We start from the raw sequence: 12,945 nt of genomic DNA on the forward strand, positions 1-12,945 counted from the left end.
GATACGAACTTCGTATCGGCAGCCTGCTTTTAGGGGCGTATGCATCGCGACTTCGTATCTATCCCAACATCGTATAAACGATGTTCACACTGGGAATTTTTTTTCTATAGACATGTTTAAAACTGTTGAGTGATTCTAATCATCTCTGGAAACGATGAATTTTAGCTGTGTGTGAAAAGGCTGATTATCTATTGGATTGATTTGATTGCGATTTTAATCAATTCCTTATGGAACTTTGAGCAAGATGAAGAGAGGTTCAGAAGCTAGATTGTAATGCCCACCCCGTGCTAAGACTATTACCAGGGTCGTAAATACTAAATGCAAGATCTGGGGGTGTTTCACAAAGATCCTAAGTTGAACCTAACTTTAAGTCGGAATTAAACATTATGGAGAGCCATTTGTAGCCTTAAAATAACAAAAATATTAAAAAGCAAAGATTCAAGTATTTTAGAATTGTTCATAAATTCCACATCAAGAACATGAAATCTCCTTGATAATAGAAAATATGAATGATTTGAATCAACATTTTTTGCCTTTTAAAATAGCTTTTACAAATCACTTTCAAAGATGCTAACGGCTTTCCATAATTGTCAAGTCCAACGTAGAGATAAGTTCAACTTAGGATCTTTGTGAAACACCCCCCCCCCCCTCCCCTGGGTCGTAAGCACTAAGTGCGAGATCTGAAGCAACTTTGGTTTCCTGTATCCCTTGACGTTTGCTTGGGTGACTTTTGCTTTTAAGTTGATTCAAGCTTATCGGCCACGAGGAGGAAGGATATGGCAAATCCACTTTCATGGTGTAATTTGGAGTAAGCAATTTCGAATGGAAAGGACACCACCCCTCTCTCTCTCTGTCTCGCATCTCTCTCTCTCTCTCTCTCTCTCTCCTCCATCTTTCTATCTCTTTTACCCTATCCCTCTGTTTCTCCCTCCCATCCTCTCGATCGACTGATTGTCCTTACTGCTATTATTGTCTCCGGTATTTTGTTCATGAAAACTCTTCTCGCCAGTCACAGCCTTCCGTCCCTCTCTATCTCTATCTCTCTCTCTCTCTCTCTCTCTCTCTCTCTCTCTCTCTCTCTCTCTCACACACACACACACACACACACTCCATCTCTCCCTATCCTTCTCCATCTTTCTATCTCTCTCTCCCCCTATCCCTCCCCCTCTCTCTCTCTCTCTCTCTCTATGGAATCCTCTCGATCGACTGATTGTCCTTACCCCTAAGTGTCTCCGGTATTTTGTTCTTGAAAACCCTTCTCGCCAGGCACGGCCTTCCGTCTCCTTCTTCTCAGCTCCCATGGGTGACATTTGTTAGGACAGCGAAGGACGTGTCCCTGAAAACGCTCTCCCACTTTAAAGGTACTATGTCCCTTTTGCAGCCAACCTTTAATTCTGTAGAACTTTGCAGGAATTATCTGTGAAATTTAAATGTTAGCAGTGTCCTCATATTCAAATTATGAACGTATGACCATTCGGTACAATTGTCTGAAAATCAAGAATATTACTTTTGGGCTCTATAGCCCTAAAGTCGATTTGACAACTAATAGTCGTTATTTTCCCACTTGAGGACATTTTCAAGCCCCACCTTTTTTTGGGAAGTTCTAAATTAGTGTTATCTTTCAAATGCAGTTGGAATTTAACTTTTTCATTTTTTTGGCCTGCAAATGGGACATAGTACCTTTAAAGGGATCGTTTAACAATGATATATCTGAGATGCACGGCCCAACGTGTTATCAGTGTCTGTGATATGGTCTTATATTGATGCCCTAACAAAAAATTGCGCTTCAAAATGACCAAGAAGTGCCTCAAAAAAGTAAAAACCTTTGAGTGACCGGTTTTACCATACTCGTTTTCCCCGATAGACTGTAGTGTTATGAAAACCGTTTGGCAAGCGCAAAATATGATTACAATTTTCAATCATAAATATCTTGATAATCAGACAGGCAATCGGCTTGTAAAAGTCATGGGGTTCCTGACTGACCTAAAGGTTTATAACTATCATTGCAGCATGAGCTAAATCAAGGATTTTTTTTGAAGGATCTAAGACAAAGTTACCGGATCCCTTTAAAGCTTATCTTCCGTAGTTTATAGGAGGGATTAGACTGCCATGCAAGGTCACTGGACAGGTGGTTATCTCATCAACTCAGCTCTCAGTTAACATAAGAAAAAGAGGATCATGGGGGACCAATGGTCACCGATTAGGAATTGTTTGTTATATAGAGGGCGCAAGTAGCTACAAGTAGTGCAGTGGGCCTTTAATTGCCACTCTTAATGAGTTGACAGATCGTCTGAACTGGGGTACACATTTTGTTTCTCATGACACACAGGTAATAGAGAGTACGTGAAGAAAAATGATTGCGACCAGCCCTATTTTTCATCCGCACTATAGACATTCACTTATTACACCCATACACACACACACAAGAGAAAGAAATAAGAAGAAGAGGTATCAGTAGTAGTATTAATTGAATTACTAGTAGTGGTAGTAGTAGTAGTGAAGTAGTAGTAGTAGTAGTAGTAGTAGTAGTAGTAGTAGTAATATTAGTAATAATAATAATAGTAGTAGTAGTAGTAGTAGTAGTAGTAGTAGTAGTAGTAGTAGTAGAAACAGTAGAAGTAGTAGACGACGAAGAAGAAGAAAAATGAAGAGGTTGAGTAGTTGAATTAGCATTAGTAGTAGTAGCATTAGTAGTAGAATGGGAATTATAAGAAGAAGAAGAAGAAGAAGAAGAAGAAGAAGAAGAAGAAGAAGAAGAAGGATGAGAATTGTCACCCAGCGGCGATCTACTGCGGCATTATTTTTAAAAAAAAACCTTGAAATATATCAAGCCCAAATTACTGCAAAGATGCAACGGAGGAAGTTGTTTCACGTTTGTCCATTAACATCTTTAAGGAGGAAATTTCACACCAATTATAAATCAAATGGCTTCCCTTGTATTTTGTAAGGTTTCATATTCTAAGAAATTACTCAAAATGTCCATGACTATTTCCTGTGTTTTTGTGTCCTTGCTTGTTTGTGTGTTTGTTAGGGCGCGTTCATGCTTGATTTTGACGGCCAGAATCAGGCATCTGTTACGCGTTTAGTTTAAAACACGATTGCGTTCATGCTCACTTTTGTAGAATCACCGAAAAACGGCGATCACGATCGCCGATCGTAAACTCACAAAAAGATGCGTTTACAATTTGTAAACGCGTTTAAATGGGGTCAACGCACTGACCTCTAGTGGGTCTACGTAGCATGCGCACACCGGTTTGCGAATCCAGCTGAAGGCCACCCAAGGAGAATTGCCTGGAGAAGTGAGCATGAACAGTGCACCGTGGAACTGCGATTACGATGAGCGTTTACGATGAGCGTTACAAATCGCTCATTCTGCCTTCAAAATCAAGCATGAACGCGCCCTTAGATCTCTCTGTTTGTATGACCATTTCTATTACGTCTATGGTATGACACCGTTTTGGCAAATAGCCTTGACTGGATCAGAGCACATAACTCCACTGTTGTTGTTGTTCTTGGGTTTGTCGGAGCTATCCATCGATTTTGATGATTTCCGCCAGGCTTCGTGTGAGAGGGCGTCTTAATTGCACTCTCTTCTGCAGCTCTACTTTAATACGTTTCTGTGATTCTGATACTTGACATTGACCTTTGTTATTGGCATGACTTGTATACAGTATAAGATGAGATTATCCTTGACGATTTAACAACTAATTACGTCCAGATAGACACGTTTCTTTATCGTCACCTTGCAGTAACGTTCCCAGTCGTACTAATTATAGGCTGTAAGATTTCTGATGAGGCCGTACAAAACTAGGCCTTTGTCCTGGTATCGAAATTCGAAGTTCAGAGAAACTAGGTGGTTAATCCTCAATGCAGAGGTTGTTTTTTTTTACTCCGAATTTTTGAAATTGGACAAAGTTTGAAAGAGATCACAATATGGTTTTAATCACTAAAAAATACAACTCTTATTTCAGAGGCGGGTCCATAAATTATGAAAGCGGTTTGGTGGGTGGGTGTGGGGATGAAATTGCTTATACCCGATAAGAAATCAAAGTTAGTGATTGAATAAGCAGACTTTGCCCAACCTGATGCTACATATTTCAAAAAGAAGTTAGAAGCTCATTTTTAATCCCTTTTCAGGCGCGGTAAACAGGATGTCCAACGCCCTAAGTAGTTTCAAATAATAATAATAATAAACAATATTTATAAGGCGCTTAATACTGGTGTCTCTAAGCGCACCATATTCTGACTTAACAATTATTTACCAAAACTTATAATAAACACACAACTTATACATCTGTTCTTTATTCAATAAATCAGGCATATATAATAATAAAAAAAATAAGATAAGAGTGAGATCAAACAAACATACATACAAGAGGTCAAACATAGGATCAAACATAGGATCGAACAAACAAAAAATAAGACGGTGTGCACCTCCTTTGACCGACTCACAACTGCAGAATATTATTTATGAATTAAAAAGGTGCGTTTTCAGCAAGGACTTGAATTGGTCGAGAGAATGAATATTATGAAAGTGCGCTGGTAATTTGTTCCAAAGGATAGGGGCATTTACTGAGAAAGCTCGGTCGCCATATTTTGTAGCGGTACGAGGTCCGAGGGTTAACTGCAAGGTTGATGATGATCGAAGAGGTCTTAAAGAACTAGAAGAACGTAAGGAAATCAAATCTGAAAGATATTTAGGGGCTTGGCCATGGAGAATTTTGTATGTAAGAAGAAGAACTTTGAATGTGATACGATGGTGTATGGGAAGCCAATGAAGAGAACGCAATATTGGGGTTATGTGCTCAAACTTTCTCGAGAGAGTAACAAGCCTTGCAGCAGTATTCTGAATTCTTTGAAGTGGAAGTAGGGACGATCGCGGAAGACCAGAAAAAATTGAATTACAATAATCAAGGTGGGAGGATACAAATGCATGGGTTAATTTTGCAGTTGTGGGCCGGTCAAGTAGTTTCCTAATTTTCCCAATTTTGAAGATTCCAAAAGATGCCGATTTACATACGTTTTTAATGTGCTGTTGAAAAGTAAGATTTTTGTCGATTAAAACACCCAGGTCTCGAACGTATTCACTACCCTTCAGTGAGCCATCTCTGGTAACCAAGTCGGGGAAGGAATCGGTGTTTCTGAATTTGGAAGTAATGTGGATCATTTCAGATTTTCGTTCATTAAGGCAAAGTCTATTGTTATAAGACCAGAACCTAATGTCTTCAAGGCAACTGCTGAGTTTCCGAGTCGCATCATCCTTCCCGTTAGGCTTAAGAGTTATATAAATCTGAGTGTCGTCAGCGTACATCGCATGTTGAATCCCCTGGTGAGAGTTAATGACTTTAGACAGTGGGCTGGTGTAGAGAACGAAGAGAAGTGGGCCGATTACGGAACCTTGAGGAACGCCGCAGATCAGTGGAAATGTTGCAGAAGGCGTGTCGTTGATGATCACACGTTGACTGCGATTGTGGAGATATGAGCGTATCCAATCAAGCACAGTTCCGGTGATGAAAAAGTCATTTTGCAGGCGATGAAGTAACAGGGTATGGTCGATGGTGTCAAATGCAGCCGTATAATCCAGGAGGATGAGCACGGCTTCATTACCCTTGTCTATGGCCAGGAGAAGATCGTTCAGGACTTTAACCGTAGCAGTTTCTGTTGAATGGTGGTTCCTGTAAGCAGATTGATGAATAGGAAGCATGCCAAATCTCTCGAGGTGGGCCTTCAGCTGAGCAGCCACAATCCTCTCCAAGACCTTATCTAGGAAAGGTAGATTTGCAATGGGCCTGTAGTTGTTCAGTCCATTTGGATCAAGGTTCGGCTTCTTGAGAAGAGGAAGGAGTAGGGATGTTTTAAATGATTCCGGGACATGACCAGAAGACAAGGAGAGATTAAACATCTTGGTGATAACAGGGAGGAGTTCGTCAAGGGTGTCCTTCAAGAGCCACGTGGGAATTGGATCCAATTTACAGTGTTTAGATGGTAGTGATTTGATGAGCTTCCTGACTTCCGAATCAGATACAAGACAGAATTGGGAAAGTGCATGATCAGACGACGAAGCGCAATATGTGACTGCTGGCACCGGAACTGAGTCAGTGAAGGAAGATACCAAATTGGATACCTTCTCGCTGAAGAACCTAGCAAACCTGTTGGCAAGTTCACTGTCAGATGAGTGATCCGGAATAATTGAAGATTGATTTGGTGATGAGAGTGACTTTACAATGCTGAACAGTTGTTTGGTGTCAGCATCTGCAATAAGATTCTTGAGATACGTTGACCTAGCATTGTAGATGCATTCGTAGTAAGAATCGCATTCTTGACGATACAGTTCCCTGTCAACACAAAGCCCTGACTTGATCATACAGCGTTCCGCCCGGCGCCTTCGTCTCTTTGCCTCCCGCACGTCTTCGGTAAACCAAGGCGCTTTAGGTCTAATTGTGACGGTTTTGACTTGAAGAGGAGCATGCCTATCAATCAAAGTACCCAAAAAGGAGTTGTATTGATCTGCAGATCTAGAGGGACATACAGGTTCAGAAAGTGGATGGAAGATCAGTTTAATGTCATTGCGTAGAGAGTCCATATTGATGGTTCGAAATTTTCTGAAGCTCACTTCCTTCTTCGGGTTCTGGGGCCTGGTGAGGCTGACTGTAGCAACTAGTGCACAATGATCGGAAGGGAGTGAAGACAACAGCTTCACATGGTCGATGTCGTCTGAATCTCTGGTGAATAATAGGTCAAGGGTATGGCCTGCTCGATGCGTAGGTTCATGGACATGCTGCTTAAACCCAAGAGAATCAACTCCGCCCATGAAGGATTTTGCAAAATTATCATTGGGATCGTCAACATGTACGTTAAAATCACCTAAGAGTAGAGGGAAGTGATCGGTTACAGCAGCACCTTCAAGAAGAGTTAAAAATTCCTCCCGAAAGGTGCTGTTAGAGACATTGTTACTTGTGGAGGGAGGACGATAAATACAGTACAATCTAGCAGCAGAGGATGGGGTAAGGTTGATTATTAAATCAAGTAATTCAAAGGAAGAAAAATCATCATGGGAATTTACAGTACAACGAGCTGTGGATCTATAAAGTACAAAAATGCCACCACCCCTAGAAGACTTACGGGGTCGGTGAGTAAAATCATAATTAGGCAAGCATAACTTCATATCGGCCAAAGTGTGACCGTCCCTATTATTATCCCCAGATAGCCATGACTCAGTTATGACTAATACATCAAGGTTATTGTCTACAACTAAATCAGTAACTGCATGTGTTTTATTGGTCAAGGATCGTGCATTCCATAGGCCAAGTTGGAGACCAGTGGATGGCACAGAAATAGGTGCAGAGTATTGTGACCTTGGGTCCCTACGCTTACGGGGCTTACGTCCGCGGTGAGTTTGACGTCGGCGACCGATACCAAGCTCACAAACCCTGGTCCACACAGGCTGAGATAGCAGCTGGTAAGGCTGTCTGTTCAACTGATAGAGAGCATTTAAATCATAGCAAATACGACTTGACGGTGCATAATCAGTATATTGAGATGTATGAACATGATCATGATATAAGTTAAGACCATCGAGGTTCTGTGGGCCTGGGTTAGGCTCAATATCGCCAGAGAGTAAGGTACTCAATTGGAAACTTGCTGTAGTATTACTATAATACAATATTGGTCTACTACAGAACTTCAAACTGCTTTTAACAGGAATGTGTGGATTCAACCACCATTTCCTTACAACAAAAGACAGGTCAGAACCACTGTGAGTTCTCAACACAGCTGTAACAAGTGTTACACACAAGAGCACTTTCAAAAGTCTAATACCCTCCATTGTAACAGGAAAATACCTTAAGAGGATTACACAAAAGGAGTATGTGTGCACAACAATTCATTCAGCTAGAATACAAAGATCACAGACTCAATGAAGTGTACAACAAGATATGCCAGAAAATGTACAGTAAAGTGAATGCAAATGGCAGAACATCAGAGTTCAAGTAATACAGAAACCAAGTACAAAAATGAAAACATAAGATACTCAACATTCAAACCAAATTACTCCTTGTAAGTTGACTAAGCTGATCCTTGACCAATAAGAACTCACTTAACAGCAACAAAAAACAAAATCAAGCAATCTTTAAAGTGAAATTAGAGCAAAAACACAGAGCCTAAATGAGAGAGGCTACCCCTATGGAGGTGCACATAGAAAATTCAAATGAATGATACAAACTCCTTTTTAACGAGACGAGACCCCCTACATCCAGGGTTGCCCATATCAGAACAAAAAAAAAACAGTAGACTTTATCCTCAAAAAGTATCCCGTTCGGGGATTTAATACTGCGCACCATTTTCTTCTTCTTACCTCCAACAAATTGTCGCCTTAGGGCGTTGGTCTACGGGGTTTCATATCCCTTTGACAGTCATCCTGCCTTGCCACACGCTTACTATTAGGCCTGTTTTCATCAGCTCGAGATTGCCAAATATCCTGCTATTATTTTGAACTATCCCGATCGCAAATTATCCAGCTATATATGTGCGTTTAGTAAGCCCGCAGTTGCAATTTGCAGGATATTTGGTCGAGGAAATATCCCGAGAAATGTTGGTCTTGTTTCCAAAATATCCCGAGTTTGAAAATAGCAAGTTACTTGGCCAACTCGAGCTGGTGAGAACAGGCCTCCTTGTCTTGCCACACGCTCACTATTGATACTTATATCGGTGACGTTTAATCAAGTAAGGTTTTCGAGGATCTATTCCCATGTGCCTCATTCGATATGAGGTTTACGTGTCGCTTTTCCGAAGGTTCAGATCTCCGAAGGTACTTGATTTCGAAGGTTCGATACTCTGAAGGTCCGTCTTTCCAGCCAGAGGTCCATAAAGTTCATGATTATGTGAAAATGTACAATTTTCATTCCCTTTTAGGAATTAACCACCATACTTCATTTTCAGAATTTTAAACCTTATTTTTTTTATTTTCGAAATTACAAACCCTATTTCATAAATAAAGGTCATAATTTCGAAAAATGAACAATTTTGTTCCCTTTTCTTTTGCGAATTACTCACTCTATTTCAAATCCGGAATTATAAAACTTTTTTCTTCAATTTCATAATTACGATCTGTAAGTCATTTTCAGATTAAATACGATTCTTATTTCATGTTCGGAAATATGAACCACAGTGTATGGAAGTGTATTTTGTTGCGGAATGATGGACCTTCGGAAAATGATCTTCAGAAACACGAGTAAACTCCGATACGAGATAGGCCTACCCAATTTCACCCTCGTGTTTTGGAATTATGAATCTTTGAAGTCATGAACCTTCAGAAAATGAACCTTCAGAAAAATGAACCTTCAGAAAAACGAGTAAACCCCGGTAAGAGGTATCCAATTTCACCCTCGTCCGATAGACTTGTTGACAGCACCAAGCGAATTATTAATCATAGCTCGGCTTAAGTCTCCTTCCAGTGTAGATTAGTCTCCATCTTTTCTCTTTCACCGAGCAATACTTCCTACTTCCCTCCAGCGAGCCATGCATTAATCTTCCCTGTCAGTTGTTGCTGTAAAAGGGGATCAGTTTTAATCCGCCATTACTAGCGGGCGCAGCGGAAGGATGTGTTCATACAAGTCGGATAACCTCATTCATTTCTGTCAGTTACATGATCATTTTTAATCTGCCATTATCATGATACGCCGCAGAGAAAAGCAATGTTCATACAAATGAGATAATCTCATCTTTTGCTGTCAGTTTTAAAGTATAAGGGGATCAGTTTTAATCCGCCATTACTAGCGGCCGCGGAGGAAGGATGTGTTCATACAAGTCGGATAACCTTATCAATTCCTGTCAGTTTCTGCTGTAAAACAAGATCATATTTTGTAATACGCCGTTATCAAGATAACGCCGCAGAGAAAGGCAATGTTCATACAAATGAGATAATCTCATCTTCTGCTGTCAAGTTTGACGTATAAGGAAATCATTTTTAATCCTCCATTTGTACGCCGCAGAGGAAGGATGTTTTCAGACAAGTCGGATAACGTCGTCAATTCCTGTCAGTTTCTGATGTAAGAGATGATCATGTTTAATCTGTCATTATTATGATAACGCTGCAGAGAAAAGCAATGTTCATACAAATGAGACAATCTCATCTTTTGCTGTCAAGTTTGACGTATAATGGAATCATTTTTAAGCCGCCGTTACCATGATAAAGCCGCAGAGAAAAGTAATGTTCATACAAATGAGATAATCTCATCTTCTCCTGTCAGTTTTGAAGTATAAGGAAATCAGATTCAATCGGCTATTTGTACGCCGCAGAAGAAGAATGTGTTCAGATAAGTCGGATAACCTCATCAATTCCTGTCAGTTTCTGCTGTAAGACATGATCATTTTGAATCTGCCATTATCATGATAACGCCGCAGAGAAAAGCAATGTTCATAAACATGAGACAATCTCATCTTTTGCTGTCGGTTTTGAAGTATAATGGAATCATTTTTAATCCGCCATTACCATGATAAAGCCGCAGAGAAAAGCAATATTCATACAAATGAGATAATCTCATCATTTGCTCAGCCTTTTCACACACAGCTAAAATTCTATAAACATGACTAGTATAAACGTGTTTCGAACGTGTTTAAACTAATCACGAGCCTTTCACACACAGAAATTTCGGTGCGATCGTTAATTGTTTCGTGATTAACTACTGCTCGTAAAATGCGCAGTAGTGCCATTGCGCATTGAAGGTCATGTCATGTCAATCAAAGCGCACGCTCCATCCAGTTTAAACACGTTTAAACAAGAATTTCCTTTCACACACAAAATGTCAAGCTCTCTAGATACGAACTTCGTATCTGCAGCCTGCTTTTAGGGGCGTATGGATCGCGACTTCGTATCTATCCCAACATCGTATAAACGATGTTCATACTGGGAAATTTTGTCTATAAACATGTTTAAAATTTTACGATGATTCTAATCATCACTAGATACGATGAATTTTAGCTGTGTGTGAAAAGGCTGGCTGTCAGGTTTGACGTATAATGGAATCATTGTTAAGCCGCCGTTTCCCCGCAGTTGGTAGGCCGCGTCACACAAGTCGTATAACATCTATTCTCACCAGACTTTCACAACCTGAAGAAAATTCAAGAAAAAAGAAATCATCTCTTTCTTATTCTCTTCTTCATTGTTGTTTAATTTAATCCTTCCCATCCTCGCCCTCCTCTCACTTCTTCTTCTTCTTCCTCTTTGTCTCTTTTTTGTTCTCTTCACCTCCTTCTCTTCTTTATTCTTTTCATTTTCTTCTCCTTATTCTTGTTCCTGACCTCCTCCTTCTCATTGTTTTCTTTTTTCTTTTTCTTTCAAAAAAAAGGGGGGAGTGGGTATAATTCTACTAGTCCAGTCAGTTGAATTTTTTGTTATACAAACATGATTTTCAGGAAAGAGAGAGAGAGAGAGAGAGAGAGAAAGAGAGAGGAGGGGGGAAGTTAAAAAGAGAGTGTTATTTTCTCGGAATGCATTAGAGAGTAATTGCGAGCCTTTTAGTGCGTCACAAATCATTAATGCTTCGCTGTGTTTATTTTAGATGGAAGTTTGAGTGTAATAAGTGAGCTTTCTCGTTCGTTTTATTTCATACTGGAAGAATAACACAGGGAAAAAAAATATCCCCTAAAAGGACCGCTCTCAAATGTCTTCACTTTCAAAGTAAAGAAGAAAGGGAAAGATTGTGTAGTCCCATAATACACTTTTGTATGTGTAGTGCATGTGACTTTCAGCAAAATTGAGTCACATAATTCCAAATTATCACACTAATTACTGCATACTGCAATAAAGCCTCTCCTTTGCTTCCAGATTGGTCTTCTGTCTCATTTTCTTCTTTTTTCTTCTTTTTGTTATTGTTGTGGTTGTCCTTCTTCTTATTATTCTTCTAATTCGTCGTCTTCTTCTTTTTTTATCCTTCTTCTTATTCTTCTAATTCGACGTCTTCTTCTTCTTTTTCTCCTTCTTCTTCTTCTTCTTCTTCTTCTTCTTCACTTTTTTTTTTCTCCTTCTTCTTATTCTTCTAGTTCGTCGTCTTATTCTTCTTCTTTTTCTCCTTCTTCTTCTTCTTCTTCTTCTTCTTCTTCTCCAGCTTTCTTCACTTTTTCTTTTTCTCCTTCTTCTTATTCTTCAAATTCGTCATCTTCACCGTCTTTACAGTCTGTGTCATGGCATGATGGCAAGAACCCAATTTTAGCTTAAATTTGACAGAAATAAAGTAGAAGTGCCTGGGTGTCATCATGCATTATTTATGCTCGCTGATTATTTTGAAGCTCTCCATTATGAGTTATTGTCTCATCATCATAGTGGAGTGCTTTGCGCTTCGAGACATACATCACTCGAAGCGGATGTGACAAAGCTTAAAGACACATAGAAGTGGGCCCTCATGGGGAATATGACACCATCCATGAGTTAAAGGTAATACAAAGTTCTGGGAAATTTTGAAAATTGGCTGGATAGTGATTCTTTACAATTTCGATATATTTGGATCCCCCTGTGGATGTATTATAAACACTAGACAATTTAGCCCCTAAAACACTTCTGCTTTCGAGAAAAATTGAATATAAAAATTTACCGGTGCTCCCGGTAAATTTTGATAAATTTAAAATAGCGCCTAAGGGCTTACAAAGGTAGCTGCGACCATGAAAATCTCAGAATATGTAATTGTGGTATATACTTTCCAAACGGGAACAGCTAATCGGTTGATTTTAGTCAACTTGAAGAAACATTGTTTTATAGCTTAACTAATATCTTGACTTTGAGAGGGAGCTATACAACATAAAGAGTGTATTATTTATTATTATTTACAATTTCATAACTTTAGACTCGATTTAAACCGCGACAACCTTCACTGAATACTGTAGGATCGCATATGCTTTCAATATGTTCATTTAAACCAAATTCATGACCCCATACCAAAACTTTGTATTACC

Source organism: Strongylocentrotus purpuratus, unplaced genomic scaffold, assembly GCF_000002235.5.
Source record: "Strongylocentrotus purpuratus isolate Spur 01 unplaced genomic scaffold, Spur_5.0 spur5_scaffold_20, whole genome shotgun sequence".
NCBI classification, from domain to species: Eukaryota; Metazoa; Echinodermata; class Echinoidea; order Camarodonta; family Strongylocentrotidae; genus Strongylocentrotus; species Strongylocentrotus purpuratus.